Source organism: Homalodisca vitripennis, chromosome 2 (assembly GCF_021130785.1).
Source record: "Homalodisca vitripennis isolate AUS2020 chromosome 2, UT_GWSS_2.1, whole genome shotgun sequence".
Classification (NCBI taxonomy): Eukaryota; Metazoa; Arthropoda; class Insecta; order Hemiptera; family Cicadellidae; genus Homalodisca; species Homalodisca vitripennis.
Window position 1 is genome coordinate 202,468,419 of NC_060208.1, and position 16,795 is coordinate 202,485,213.

The following is a 16,795-nucleotide window of genomic DNA, read 5'->3' on the forward strand; positions in this document are numbered from 1 at the left end:
GTACTGGGTTATGATAGAGACCTCTAGTTAGTTTTATTTTTATCAGGAACTTGAAATTAGGGGTCACTAGATGGGGTAATTTGTGAGCGATGTAGTAGTTATACTCAAAAAGCCCGTATCATGAAAGAACGGTGTGCAGATTTTAGTTTTTTTTCTTTTAGCTGTTACAATAATAACATGGGGTCTCCAGACTGTTTTATTCTGTAAACCAGCTGAATTATGGAACTGACGTGCAACTGTACGTTCTTGGGCGACTTGCTATTTGTATATTGTGTAGTTTTGTAGCGAATTTATTGTAACTGTAAATATATTTTTTTAATTGAGAAGATGTTGTGTGTAACTTACTCGTGAGGGTACCGTTTCTCAGTTCCACGGAGGGGTGGGACCGAACAGTTAATAATGAGCATCAGTCGAGATTAGGCCGCTGTGGTTGCCAATTCTGGAAAATGAACTGAAAACAGAACCAAAAGTATCAAATCGATTGGATATTTGTAATAAACCAATGTGGAGTCACAATATGTTTTTAAAAAGTTCACCTTGCTTAAAAATTATAAGCTATACTTAAGTCTATAGAAGTTGATTTTTCAATGGATATGGCCTATAATATATGTTTATTATCTCTAGTAAGTTACTTACTTAATTCTTAGCTAACTATAGAACAATTATTAACTTATACAACGAAACATTAATGAAGATAATTGTTAAAATGTACTATGTATACAAAACTTACCTTATGTTATGACATGAATGTGTGCGAATATCACTTAACTTCATCAACTTATTGTTTCTTTTGTTGAGTAAATATATTTATAAATTAGAATTATCAGTGAATATTTTATATTATCTTAAGTATTCAATTAATGCTAAAATCTGTTTCTCTTTCATGTTTATAAAAATGAAATTTATAACTATCTATCCTTTAAGTACGTGACAAACTATAATACTGAAAGTAAAATCCAGAGCAACGTAAAGGAGCCTGAGTTTATTCACAAAGCGCTAGTAATTGTTGGCGAGTACTTACTGTAGTTGGAACATTTTGTGAGATGTCAATATTTCCTAATTTCAAGAATGGATGGAATGTCAATAGATGGAAGTGATGTAGTAACGTACTAATACAGTCTCAATTTCAATTTACCGTTGAGACAATGTTCTTGGCCCATGTAAAACAACGACAGCCGAGATAAGATCTTACATGATTTCGTCCTGGCTTAAACAGATTGGCAGATAGGAGACGAGCTTTTCAGATGGCGGAGATGTGATGAATAAAATATGAGGACGTCGAGAAAATGTGAGCGAATCTATTGGCAATATCCATAGGATTCTGTTTTTGTGGACAAATTCCCTTGATAGGATGACTATCATTGGTTTTGTAACTTGAGCACTACGCGAGTATCCTCATTTCTATTCGCCATGAACGGAAATCAAAAACATTATACTTATTGGTTTTAGAATATTTGTTACTATAGTATATAATATTTCATATTATATTCACCGTGACTACATTTTAGAAATAATCTCGGCATATCAGTTGCTAAGGTTTGTGTTACAAAAGATCAGTAACAAGAAGTTCAAGATTTACATGCTTAAAAGTTTTATTGTACTCTTTGAAAAGAATACAATTTTGAAGAAATACACCTGATTCCTTAAGCACTAATTCCTGTGGTGGCAATACTTTTATCCCTTTAGTCATACATTAACAATAAGTATAATACTTTCTAAATCACATTTATTAATTAGGAATTTTAAAGAAATACAACCTAATTTGCAAGTAGTTGTAATCTTTACCTAAATTAAATGTATGTATTTATTAAAAGTATTTCTTTACGTTAAAAAAATTAAGATCTGAACATTTTCTTACTCTGACCTTAATTTTCAAAAACTGGAAGTTAGCTATTCTGACTTTACTTAATATTCTGAAATACCTCATCAAGATTATTGAGGACATGGATAATGGAGTATTCAACTTAATATCATTGTACAACCAGTGAGAGGTTTATTTATTCTTAAAGTACAAAGTTATATCCTTGAGTCTGTATGATTCCTATAAATGGAAGAAAATGAACAGAATGCTCAGTGACGACTGTTCTTATTTCCAGTAGAATAGTTCGCTGTACGACCACGTATGCGCTAGTGTTGGACAATATGTTACGTTGGCACTTAGTAAGTTTGACGAGTTTTCTCTTAAGGTTCATTTTTATTATTACCCAAAACGTTTCTCATATTACCTATGTTGAAGTATACGCTCTAAAGGTATTAATGAGAAAATATGTATTCTTCATTGTTGGAACAAACATAGTTATCTTAGTTATCAAACAGAACCTTAATCATTTTACAGTCATATTTTTCGTACAACGAAAGAATATAAGATGAAAAATATAATGCAAAAATTGTATAAGATAATATAAGATAATTAATGAAAGTATAATAGTTTTAAGTATTTGATTGTCTGCTTAGATATGCATATTAGATACACGATGGTGTCCCGGGCTTTATATTTTACGCATATTCATGATCGTTGTCGTATTGATAAGGTCCAGTCCTACAATAAATACTTTTTAAAAGAAAAATTAATTTTTCTTTTTATTAATTTCTTTTTCTCAACCTATAACCGTATTTAAGGCTATAAATGTTTTAACTGTGTTCGATTCTTCAGCCATTTTAGTTACTGAAACACACAAACAATAAAAAGTTTGTTATATATCTGAAATGTTCTAAATTTATTTTGTGTCGATTAAATTTTAGGCGGACAGTTCGTAAAGAGTGTCAATTATTTCAGGTAAATAAAAAAAAACTTTTCCTAAGTACGCATAATGTAGTACATAGTACTATATAAAAAAGTAAAATGAAAAATCCACTATAATTTAAACACCTTTTTGCATGAAGACGAATATGATCTTGTCTTTTATTTTGGATAAACAAATTAGATAATTGAATTTCAATTATGTCATATTTTTAAATTTTATGTTAATTCATATTGTGAGTATTTTATTTCTAAGTTCATTTTATTTTAAATATTCATGATAGTTAATGATTTATTAAATTCACATAACCTACTCACTGCAACTTACTCACTTTATCTTTATTTTCCATCAACTCGCAAATAAATACAGTTGTGGTTTATTTTACACTAATTTAAAAACCATATTAAAACTAAAATCTATATTTCAGCGGTATTATTTGCAATAAGCTAATGTTTACTGTATGCACACATTCAAACGATTCTTGTGGGTTAAATATTATTTAAATGAATAGTTTTATTTTCTTCAGAAAGAACAGATAATAGCTAAGTTAGTGCTGAAGTAAGCTTGAAAGCACAAGACCGCGGTAGTAAACAAGTGTTGTTCGCTATCGTGTGTGTGCAGTGTGTAGTGTGCAGTGTGCAGCACGGCGCGGTGTATTGAGAACAGTTCTACGTGTAAGCCGATTTACTCCGAGTTGTGGAAGCAAACAAGTGCTGCGATATGAACGGGAAAAATTATACCAACGTCTTTGTTTCTGCAGCACGTCTTACTAGAAAATCGATTCATTTCAGACAAAATCAAGTACTTTAAGATACACTAAGTGCTATTACAACATAAATTTTGAAAATTATTGACTTATATGCCAACGGTGATGTATCTTTATAAACAACTCTTACTAACATTGCTTTTTCACCTAATTAATTAAAAATTAACGTTCTTAAACATAATTAATATGTTGGAAAATTCTTTAAGAGTTACTAAACTACCTTCTACTTGGCATACAGTCTTCAAAATATACTCGCCCGTAACTAGTAAAAATGTCATCACTTCACCCTTAAAAATTATAAATAAGGACCAAATTACGTAGTCACAGTGATAAAATAATTACGTTAACTAGTCATGACACATAAATGCTAACGCGATTTAGCTAAAGTAGTAACAATCCTTCGAACATAATCAATTTGACTAGGCATTACGAAGAATGGCTGAAGCACGTTAAGGTGACAAACTTGTCTCGCGTATCTTTCAAACTTCCATAGAACACATGGGATACGTAATGGCGATTGGAAGATATTTTCATTCGAATTTCCGTGGAACATACCAAAATTTTTGACTAAATATAATTAAATAGATCATAAGATTTCAATAATAATTTAACCGTCTTAGGCATTGATGAGGAGCCGTAGAGTGGGAGTCTGCTAGACTTCTTGGTGAGAGCACTTATCCTGTATTAATCCTTTCTATCCTCGGTTTTCATTCTTGGAAAGTACAAATCTTTGGAGACCTTTTTCTCTAATCTGTGCTTGGTATATTCAAATTCAATTCAATTCAAATTACTTTATTTGTATTATATATACAAAAGGGCGAATTTAGGGCCATAAGGCCCTGTCTTACAATTAACCCTAATATAATAATATAGAACTTAAGTCAAATAAAACTACTACTGTACATTTAAAATAAAACAAAATTATATAATAAAGGTACCTTTAAGAATTTAGTACACATACATTCATACAAAAAGTTCATACACACATTCACTAGCACCCTATCCGTCCTCCAAAACCTACCCCAACTAACCCATTGCTGACATCGTTTCTAGCAATTTAGCTTGCAGTAAGGCTGCAAACCGATTTCGACTCCCTACTGACTTAATATGGTTAGGAAGGGAATTCCAAGCTCGACAACCAGTAACGACAAATGATTTGTTGTAAGTTGAGGTTCGATGGCGGGGAATAAGAAGAATTGATGACGCCATTCTTGTAATATAATAGGAGGATAATAGTATATTATCCTATTTTCATGGAATAATATTGGTCGAGGAATATTATAAAGATTTTAGTAAAACTAATGGAAAACCGTGCCAATAAACCTGTGCCATTAACAACAACACATCAACGGAGCAAGCCGCTACTGATGGAATACTGCTGATCTTGTTTTCGCAAGCGACCCGCCTGCCCGGCCATTGGTAGTGGTTCGAAAGTTACATCAAACCGTTGATTCCCAGTGTGAGTGTTAGAGATAGTCCTAATTTCGTCAAGTAAGATAAGACATCTTATACTTTTTATTAGTTTTGTATGTCTCATCAGTGAAAAACTGACTCACTGTTCTTTCGATATTTTCTCACCCCTATAACAATTGCATTTTGTCTCTTGTGCATTGTTTTGCTGCTTTGAAATTCATTTTGCAATAGCCAAACGCTCGCTCAGTTCCTTTGTCTCCTCAAGTTATGAAGGGAATGGCTCATTGACTTATGTTATCGCTTGTTCCTTCAGCTACACTGTACGTGTATATATTCCGTGCCTTAAAGTCAAAGGAACCCAATAAGGGGTTCTTTACGTGCACATATTAACAATTTGATTATTAATTCTACTACATGGCAAGTTAAAATAATATACATAATAGACTACATTTATGTATTTAAATGGACATTATTCAAAACGTGTTTACGTGATTGTAAAAGGTATTTAATTACAATGAACAGTGAAATAATTGCCAAGGTATTTTGCTTATGTGTATATATTAAGGAGCTTTTACTGCGATTTGTTTATAGCCTGGTGTGGGGATTTACGTTCCGTAAGCCGGGATTAAGTACTTGTCGTCGCAGTCGGTATAGTACAGCTCGGTCCCAGGTGCGTCGGCAGCGTGGCATTAATTAAAGGAAGCTTTCAGCAGATATTAAACACAGCACTGTTTGTACTCTAGGAGCTGCCATCATCGGCAGCCTAGGCTCAAACTATTCAAAACTAAATCTTCAAATCATTAAAGAAAGCTTTCAGCAGATATTACACACTGCACTGTTTGTATTTTAAGAGCTGCCATCATCGACGGCCTAGGCTCAAACTATTCAAAACGAAATCTTAAAATCATTAAAGAAGCTTACAGCAAATATTAAACATTGCACTGTTTGTACTCTAGATGTCTACCATTATCGGCATCTAATCCAATCTATTGAAAAATGAAGGGACTTTCAAGAGTAAATGTGCCTAAGAGGCAACTGCCAGGGCAGATGTGCTGAGCCTGAGTTTTGCGAGGGAGTGACCGATGTTGAGATGCAGCCAGTAACCCAGTGACCAAGAGTCGGTAGTTGATACAGCAGTAAGACCTGTTGGGCATAACAACGTGCGTGATTCACTTCAGTATCAGATTACTATCGTTCTGGTATATACAATGTCAATATATTCGAATAGATATTCCAATATGAGTTATGGAAAACGTATTTAGTGATAATACCTGATATAGAAATATTAATATTGCTACTAGCAACCTGGTTTTAGTTTCAGTGCCGTCTGAAACGTCTCTTCTTTGGTATATTAGTTTCATAAGTTTGCGTTTCGAATAAAACTATATACGTGTCGTACATCGCTAACTGTCGTACATTGACGGATCATTTAATCAATTTGATTCGTTACAACTTATTAACTATATATAATTTAGCAAAATGTTCCATGTGATTAGTTATTTTCATTATAAAATTGTATTCTGTATGAACGAAAATTAAAACATTCAGATATCCCAAAAAAGAAATTTCGCCATATTAATATACTCGTGGAGTAATATAAACGAGATCCTGTTACATTTAGTAAAGCTGTAGCCTATTGTAAATTACCGAGATGATTAAATTAATTGCTGAATTAACAAAGGGGATTTAATAAATTGTATTTCACAAAAGTTTTAATCAATGTATTCTTTGGTCGCTAAATTACCCACACTAAGGCGGTTGACACGCTGTGCTGTTTAACTCTATCGAAGTCCTTTGTCTGTTTGATGAGGCTTTCAATTTGCGTACGTCTTACTCGGCTGAACGAGTCCGACCAACTTTGCAAACTCGAACTAACATTCTCAACTTTGCGCGGAGATAGAAAGTCATTGATCCTAACGTTCTACAGCGTCCCTCAAGGATTAGTACTTTGCCCGGTTCTGTACAATGTTTATATCAAGAGCCAGTCTCTTGTGCTATTTAAATATAACGTCCTGTGGTAAATGTCAACTACCATGCAAGTCGATAATGTTTTTAGTTTTTCAGGGTTTCATTTGCATCAGGTAGAAGGTACTAGTTATATAACACTTTTTTGTTATGACAATTTTTGCAGTATTCCAATAACATTATATATAAATATGAAATATAATTTATATCTGTTTTAGAGTAAACCGTTTTATTGCGTTGATTTTATAAGGAATGAATACATCTGATTTATAATTTTAATAGTATATATTTACGTACATAGAATAATGATGTTTGTTTAAAACTATAAAAACTATTTAAACTATAAAATCGAGTCATGCATTATTTTTTATCTAATTTGAATATTGTAAATTTTATTAAAGTCTTGTGTCCGAGTAGCAAATATGTAAACTATTATGCTTAGATTGACAATTTAAAGGAAGCTGTGTAAATATTGAGTTTAGCTCCAGTTCACCTTCCTCATGGTGCAGTGTCTGGAATCTAATAGTCTGGGTGTTTTTGAAGTCGAAACGATGTAAAGAGTATATTTTGAGTTTCTTCGTTGCCGATTTTTTTTTGATCTCTTATGAAGAAATTTAACGACTTCAATTTCAAGGAGTCAACTATATGACAGCGTCAGATTCCAGACGCTGCGCTATGGGGAAGGCGAGGTGGAGCTAAACTCAACACCAACATTGAATCAACTCTTCCCACCATAGCTATGTTATTTCAAGGATTATGCTGTGTCATAATATATTTTATTTAACGTTAATATTGTACCAAGATAATAAATCGTTATATTAGTCATCATAGAACAATGAAAGAATTTTAATTGTATTTGTTTGCAAAGACTATTATATATTGTAACACAGTTTAAAATAATTCCTCTGATTTATTCAATATTACATAATAGTACAGATTTTAATTATAACAATTTTAATGAAACACAGCCAATATAAAAACGCGAGAGTAATATCCGTAAGACTTTAAAGAATAGTACACAATTAGCAAGCAGCAGTTGTAACAATTATTCTAAGGTAATAGCTGGTAGTCTAGCAATTACTTTTCACAACTTCCTAGATTGCTACAAAGATGAGGTTAAGTATTCTCTAGCACTCGCCATGATTATTACTGTGATAACAGTTTGCGCTTAAACTGCAGCGTAATAAAACTTAATTCAGGTGCTTCTCTCTTGTTTAGTATTCAATTGTATTTGCTATTTTAATAGTTCAAAGTTTTAAAGTAGTTAAACCATACTATATCATACTTTAACATTACTTTTGTAATACATATTTACGTGATAATAGTATTTTTTTAACTAATAAAATTACAAATGCTACACTCACAAGCGACCACAAAAATGTGTTTAGGTTCATATAAATAGAATTTGGAACAGAACGGTTTAGTAATTAACATTTACCACTGTTAAAAACTATGAAAATTAATAAAAAAATAAACAATTGTACACATCGAAATAAAAATGATTAGATTTTAAAATTTTTAAAGAACAGTGGAACATTTGATGCGAATCCATGATAATCAGGTTGATAGATATAAAATGATCAGTAAACGCAAAAAAAATATGTTACGAACTACTTAATACAACAATGTAGGTACCCGGAAATGTTCCGTTCCAAAACACGAGCACTGTCCTTGAAGTTAGCTGATCAAAGAATTGAACTTTGCATTAAAAATGTCAAAGGAAAATATATTTATAAATAATTTAGTGCTCTGATTGTAAATCGCTATCAGTTGAATTGACTACCCAATAAGTTTGTTTACAATCGGAGTTTTTCACTGATGACAAGATGCAGAGTAAATCCTCCAATGCGTGTAATCCTAAAAGTACCTTTGCGTTTACTATGGAGTGATAGGATTGTTAAGAGGAGTAAGGTTGGTGGTCCCATGAGGTAAGATGCGGTTTTATGTCTCAGTCATGGTAAGAGGGGAGGGTAGCTCTCTCCCAGATATCTCCAGTAAAGTGAGGTACTCACTCGTGTCACACAAGCAACAGCCTATAACAATACCACTCCAACAGTTGTCATCAGCATTAGAATAAACCTGTCGATCCATAGTCTAATATCCCGATATGGCAAATAACGTGCCACTCCTAGACAGTCACCCAGACTTTATTGTCCGGTCATATGTTTGGGCTGTATCTAACTGCCATGAACCAACTGTTTTCAAGTTCAGGCGTATGCTTGAATTTTTATAAATTGTTTGGAATTCGGCAAGTTTATCAACATAATTGAACTGTGTTTGCTCAATCTATGAATTAGGTTGTTTATAATACAGCTGAACAGCACAGATTTAAATTCTCGATCGTAAGTGTTCTACTTTTTGTGAAATCAATTATAAACCTCTTTCCTCAGATATAAATTGATTGTCAGCCACGCTTCTTCCGGTGGTCGAAATAAATCAAAATGAGAGGATACCGAGTGGTTAAAAAATATGAAACGATAATGGTTTCTTTAAATTATATTTTCCCGTCTATTCATTTTAAGAAAACCCAGATCGTATGCTTACACAACGCAAATTAGCTGTCGGCTCCCTGCCGTATATATTATCAACTTTTAATTTAATATTTCTCTAAACACTTTTTGAAGCTTTTATCTAAAGACTATAGTTAATCGTTAGTTTTTATTTCACTATACATCTCACCAAGTCTTTTATTTTATACTACAAAATATAAAATGTTTGTAGTACGTTCATTTTTGCCATAGTCCGTTGAAAATAATATTGTTTCAGAAGTATTATAATAACTGGAGAAGATAATTACTGAGAGTTTTATATCGCTCATGTTCCCTTGCACTGACTAAACACCAGTAAAGAAAGTGCGATGAACTAACGTGGTTTGTAAAATAGCTGATGAGGCGCTAGTGTCTCACTGGTTAAAGCAAACTCCAGGGAGTACTTAAGTCATTGCGCTCACTTCCTACATTTGTTTCAATTACCTGCTTGTTGCAGAAGTTAAACAGTTTTGTTTCGTGAAAGCAGTTTTAATGATAAGTAGACAGCTCTGACATAATTGTAGAAGATAATTTCAGTGCATGTGATGAAATATCAGTCATTTTTATGTTACGGTACAAGTTAAAGATGATAAATTAATAGATTATATACAAGAGGATTCTTAGGTTCTTTTGTACAGCAATAAAAATGTTTAAAAGTTACTATCTTAATTGCCAATGGTATCAAAGATGTATTCACAATTAAATCAGACTGCGGTGTCACCTTTATTTGGCATACATTAAAACATAATGTAACGTTCAGTACAAATACTTGGCATTTATCCTTGGGTCTGGAATTAACCCTAGAGATAATATAATTAATTCAGAACGAAACTCTTAGGATAGTATAATTCATTCATAATGCAATTCTTGAGATAGTATACTGTTGTATTTAATTCACGTAGGCGTTCGAGATGTTCTTGACGCAAAGCATGATCAGAACATTTCAATTTGTACTGGTGACCGCTTTAAATGAAAATTACAGTAAACATATAAGAATTAAGGGTAATAAAATCTCAATAGTTCTCTTTAAAACGTTTAAAATCAGTTATATTGCATGTGAGTGACGAATAGATTATTATAAAGTGAATGTTTCAGTAATCTGTCCACGTGATAAGGGAAGATTTACCGTATCTCAAAATTACTATGCGAGCCACAGTATTTGAGAGGATCTATTTTAGTATTACGAACCTTCTGTATACAACTAAGGCTATTAGCTCAAGATCATTCAGTAGTGTGCTGGTTAAACGTAGCATGGGATTTGGAATCCTAACTTCATTCCCTGTATTTGTAAAAATGAATTTCTTCGAGAAGTTGTCCATTTCAATAGCAAGTTTCTTACCTTGGCCTACTTATCGTTAAAGACACTTCTGGAGTCATCCTTTTCAATCTCCTAATGCAGCTAGCCCTATGGTCCAAATTGAGCAAAACACTCAGCTCAGTTGTTCATCGAGTCCAAGAAACTGGCGAAAAATTAGTCCATTTATAGGCAATTACACAAATACCGGTGGGAAAATCCCAAGAAGTGATTGGCCCCGACAGTATGCAAAAGCCGGAGATGTAATAAACACAACATATGACATCACACAATACTGAGTTACTGAAGAATTACAACCTAGCTTAGATTTTGTGGGTAGCCTTAAGAGTGAAGGGGAAGATTTGTATTATTGTTTGTGGAATACAAAGTTCCATACGTCTGTTTCAATCTCACATTGTTGTGAACATATTCTTTGAAGGCTGTACACTTATTTTTTCAGTGCTACTAATGTTCTTTTCTTCTCAATCAGCTGCAGCGAGTATAAATACCATCATCTATTCTTCAGTTAAACGTCAAAAGAGTTACGGCAGTAAAAATAATTAATGAACCGACGAACCCCCCCCCCCCGCATTCCCAATGTTAAATCAAATTTTAGGGGAAAGGATAGCAGAGGACAAGAGGTCCATAGTCACTAATGCTCTTGATTTCTTAAACCATACATCCATGATGATGACAGACCCAAACATTTAGACTGCAGTTTCCTTTACACGAAACAGTAAATTGATGCAAATTAATAAATTATTCGAATCATTTTAAATGTAACTTTTAATGGGTGTCAAAAAGAAACTGAAGAGATATGACCACGATTTGACACGACATGTTTAAAATAAAAAAAACGTCTTTGATGGGTAGTTTCTAAAAATTTGTAACTACGCAGGTATAATATTAAAATATTCAAATAAATAATTGAACAATGGTTAAAATTTAATCTCTAAAGAATGAACTTAGAACGAAGTATTGGAAGACCGAGAGCAGTGTGGATTGAAATTGCTATAAAATTTCACATTAGTTATATAAGAGTAAAGATTGAATGTTTTTTTAAGTACTAAGTAATAGAAAGGCTGTATTACTTCATGAACCCTTCTTCAATAAGTTCGAGTTTTATAAGAAGTTATTATATTAGCTTCAGTAAATATACTGAAAATATACAGTAAATATAGTTTGAAATATCAAAAACAGAAACGTAACGACTCGCTTGAGGATAAAGACCAGTAAAAACCCAAAAATGGATGTACGTATTGTTTCAAAATAAATTATTAAATGTTATTCCATACAGGCAATAAAATAAAACTTGAAAAATATATTAAGCTTACAAACTTTTACGTAGATTATTAATCAAGAGATGTTTTTAAATACATATTTCAAAGACTACTTTTAGAGAAAATTAGTGGAAAGTTCCACTGTTGCAAAAGACTAAGTAAAACTATCCATACCATACAATATCTGTTAGTAATATGCATTGTTACATTACAAAAAATTGAAACTTATCTTTTGAAACTATCAACTATGAAAAGAACATTTTACGAAAACCTCAAAGATGTATAGTTGTATATACGTCATGTATTTAAATGAAAAGTTATGAATTTTAGATGAAATTGGGAAATAATTAAACAGTTAAAACTTAGCGCTGGGGTTTCATGACAAAAACTGAAAGCATTTTAATACTACTAGCTCTTAATACCAAATTAAGGTTTATACAATGGATGTTTTTGAAGTACATAGAAGGGTTATAACAACGAGCAGCGACTACTCTCAAAACATCCATTCTTATATATATATATATATGTGTGTGTGTGTGTGTGTGTGTGTGTGTGTGTGTGTGTGTGTGTGTGTGTGTGTGTGTGTGTGTGTGTGTGTGTGTGTGTGTGTGTGTGTGTGTGTGTGTGTGTGTGTGTGTGTATACCGATACTGCCGTGTAAGGAAGATATACGGAGATCTATCACAACAGAAAATAAAGCTAATACATAAAATAATGCCTTTTTAAAAATTGCAATTTTTAATATTTACATTATAAAATAAAAATTTCTTTCAATAAGAGCCTATTGATTTGATAACAAGTAAGTATTTAGTAACACTATGTTAGCTCGAATCAGTTATGGAGGTCCAATAAGTAAATTTCGCTACAAACACAGATAAAATGCATGGGATTGAACAGGAAACCGCAATTAGGCGGTCCCTAGTCCGCAATGGATGTCCACAATGGTTTAGTGTTTTAAGCCGATTTCAACTCAAATCACTGTTAGAATGGCTTTATAAACCAATGGTTTAGTAATTGCAGTATCCGTTACTCCTGAACTACCTACCTAGTGTATATTAGAATTTTGTATTTCTAATTAACTTATTTAATTTAATTTTTTTAAAGGCTGATCGGTTGCGTTACCAATTTAATGTATAAAGCCTCAATTAATTTTATTTTGAAAACACTTTGTTGGTGAACAACCCCACCCCAATTCATACATGATCTTCGGACCAGCAATGATTTGCAATATTTTACTTTTATGTAAGCTTTTGTCTTGTGTTTTCTTTATGTTCTTTTATCGTAAAGTTTAATGGCCTTTTTGTCTCGTCTATGTATTCTCTTTTGTAAACTACAAATTATACAGTAAACAAAGTTTTTTGGAATCCTGTATGCTATTTTGGTTTTTTTACGAGCCTTGGTCTAATAGTATTGTGTGTTTTAAACACGGTTGTAATGTATTTCCTACCTACTCTTTTAATGTCTTTTAACAATGCCAGGATATAAGGGATTGACATAAACAAACATTTATCACTATTTTGGTTAACTGACTCAGAAATCATTCTCCAGATTTGCTTGAACTTCTGTATTACTGTTTGAGAGTATCCATTGCGTATAAGACCCGAATGAACGTTTATATATTTCTCTGTTAATCCATCTTTATCTGAGCATAAGTTCTTTGCTCTATGAAATAACGGGTAGGCCACTCCTTCTTTGACTGATTTTGATGGTTTGATTGATACATTAAATATTTCATTTGTGTTTTCTGTCGAAAATCCGTAGTCTTAAGGACATCCCTGTCTTTTAATGCACACACATCCAAAAAAGGAAGCTTATTGTGGACTTTTATTGTGAGGTGGATGGAAGGAGTATCAAGTAGGAAGGAGGGTAAAGTATTAATCAAATTAGAGATTTCTAATGTCATAGAATGGTTTCTGAAGAATTCAATCTAGAATGAACCATTAAAAAACGCTCCCCTGTCTCGTTCCTTTATCCACCATCTTGTTTCTGTCGTAACGGTAACCATTTACTACCGGCCTCTGGTCAGTTTTTTATGGTTGGTTGGCGCGTGCTGACGCATTGTTTAAGTGCATGTTTTAGAGTTAGTGAGCACGCAGTAGACACACATTCTGTTGTTGTTCCTGGCTTATGCGTGTCACATAGCTCTGAAATGATTAGTTTATTTTAACCTAAATTGTAGATACGTGTTAGGTGTTAGGTAGTAACCTGAGGACAAGATCATATTGCATATCTCGAAACGTAGTATTATTGAATGTTTTGTATCACTGAACGTTGGCACATGTAAAGAATCATCCTGTTTCTTTCACAATCCTTCATCAAAGACAAACTTCAAACCAATAATCTGATTCGCGCGCGCGCGCGCGCTCCCACACACACACACACACACACACACACACACACACACACACACACACACACACACACACACACACACACACAACACACACAAAGAATTACAATATTCCATTTCAAGTACACTATAGATGCAGTGAGAGATTCGACCATTCTGTATTGCTCCTCTATTGAAAGTATTCTTTTTACGACTAAAACGACCTTTCCATTAGTTATCTCTAATATTATCTCGCAGGTATTAGTTATTATAATACACGTTACTGCGAGTATTACAATCAATACAAATATGTGTATTTTGTCACTTCTATAGCAACAAAAAATGTATTGCTTTTAATATGAATTCCTCTTGTATTAATCAGTACTACTTTATTTTTTTTAAATGACATTCCTATCGTTTATGATGATATGACAGCAATACAACTGAACTGTTAGTATACAAAGTGGGTGTGGAGCCATGGCCAGTTTCAGCAAGTTTTGTAATTGTCTGTTTGTGTAAACAGTCTACGTGTGCCTGGGCTGCACTTTGTGGTTTTGAGGAGGATTAGAGCTCTGTGATGTTTCAGACGAGGTTCAGTCCTTCACCGCTTTAAATGTAAACAGATCCTTCTGTTTACGTCATGGCTGTATTTTTTCCTGTTAACAGTTATTAGAATATACTTTTTAAATAAAATTTTATTTATATGCAAAATATTGTACTACGTTTTTTATATTACCATATTTACAATCCGAGCCTTCGTTTTCTTTTTAAACTTTGAACACAGGACAGTCAGATAAGAACCATGATTAAGGACGAACTTTTTACAGGAGGAACTCCAAACTAAACATTTTATTTTTTGGTAGATACTGTACACTGTACATTTCTTACTCTTCCTGAAAGATATACGCTGTAAATATTTGCCCTTTAACCATTATACATAATAGCAAATAGACTGTCCCTACTCCAAATACAGTTAAGATTTTATCTTAGTTTCTCGAACATATTTGGTGAAATGAAAGATATACAAGGGCAGCATTTACAAAAAAAGTTCAGCTTTCAGTTAAGTGTGTTATGGTTTCAACTAGTCTTCAATTCAATGACACAGAGTTTACCTGTCGAGGATGTATTTTGAGCAACTAATATAAATAATGTGACAATGTTTAGAATATTCGTATCAAAAAGATTTATTCTTAAAGAAGTTAATAAATCCAAAAATGTAATTGTTATATATAAATATGAATGGTAAAACGATCTGTTATCTTCAAATAATACGATCCTGCTACAGAAGAAAAAGCATATTTCCACATCTAACCGAACTTAAAATAAAGATTTTAACACTTCATGGTAATACAAATATAATATGAAAATAAAAATTGAATCTAAAGTGAGTTGTATGCAAAATTACTGTATTGGAATTTACAAAACCACGTAAGATATTTATACTAATGCTAGCAGTGTTTCAATTTCAAATGATGTTTTACTTTTTATTCAGAAACCGGTGATATTTATATTGCATATTATAGCTAGAGCAGTACTGGCATTTAAAATTGTATACTGTAGCTATAATAGTGTTGATATACACATTATGAACTATAGCTACAGCGGCGTTTGCGCAAATTACAAATACTCACAACCCGACGTGGGTAATCTATTTTAGTTATGGGTATTATGGTTTTGCCCAATCTCCGGTGAACTTGTTTATTTCGAAAATTGAGTACTTTCGTTTACCCACAACGCGTTCTGGGTATTTTGCTTCGGCCAATGTCAAAATAAAACGCTCACTCCCCGACGTGAGTAATTCACGTTGTCCACATCGCAAAGTGAGTAAAAATTTCGGACATTGACAGAATTCAGAGTTTGAGTGTAACATATACATTTTGTACTATAGCTAGGTTAGTCCTGTTATTTACATTGTAGACTACAGCTAGAGTAGTATAGATATATTAAGTTCTATTCTATAGCTAGGATAGTGCAATTTCACATTGTATATAATACAACTATCGACCGTGTACAAGACGCATTCAATTAATACTATGTATCATTAATATTATATATATCTACCTGTAAGTTTACTTGATTATAAATAAAACTGGTGATACATTATTCTAGTCTATAGTTCAAATTTTAATGTGTGGGTAATAGGAAATATTTTTCTTCCAGATTTTGTTATGACCAAACTTAAATTTAAATTCCAATAAATGTATTTTAAAGACATTTACAAAATTTGTACACGCAAAGGTACTAACATTGCAGCACGCAGAACAACGTCGTGGGTGGTGTCCAGTGCCAGTTTCTTCTTGTAGATTAGTACAAATAAAAAACCACAATAATACTAGTTGCTGTATGTAAGTTACAAAAATAAAAAAGAAATTAAATAAAATACTCGACCGTTTTCACACATAAATTAAAATACTATGACATTTAGTTAAAATGACACTATAAGTGGAATTTAATTTCTTTTTAAAAATTATAAAATACGA

General features: G+C 32.6%; 1 protein-coding gene across 1 annotated transcript in view; it reads left to right on the plus strand.

The window, feature by feature from the left end:
* Positions 1–16,795, plus strand: part of LOC124355278 (pikachurin) — a 417,704-nt gene that overhangs the window by 364,163 nt on the left and 36,746 nt on the right. The window lies entirely within an intron of this gene.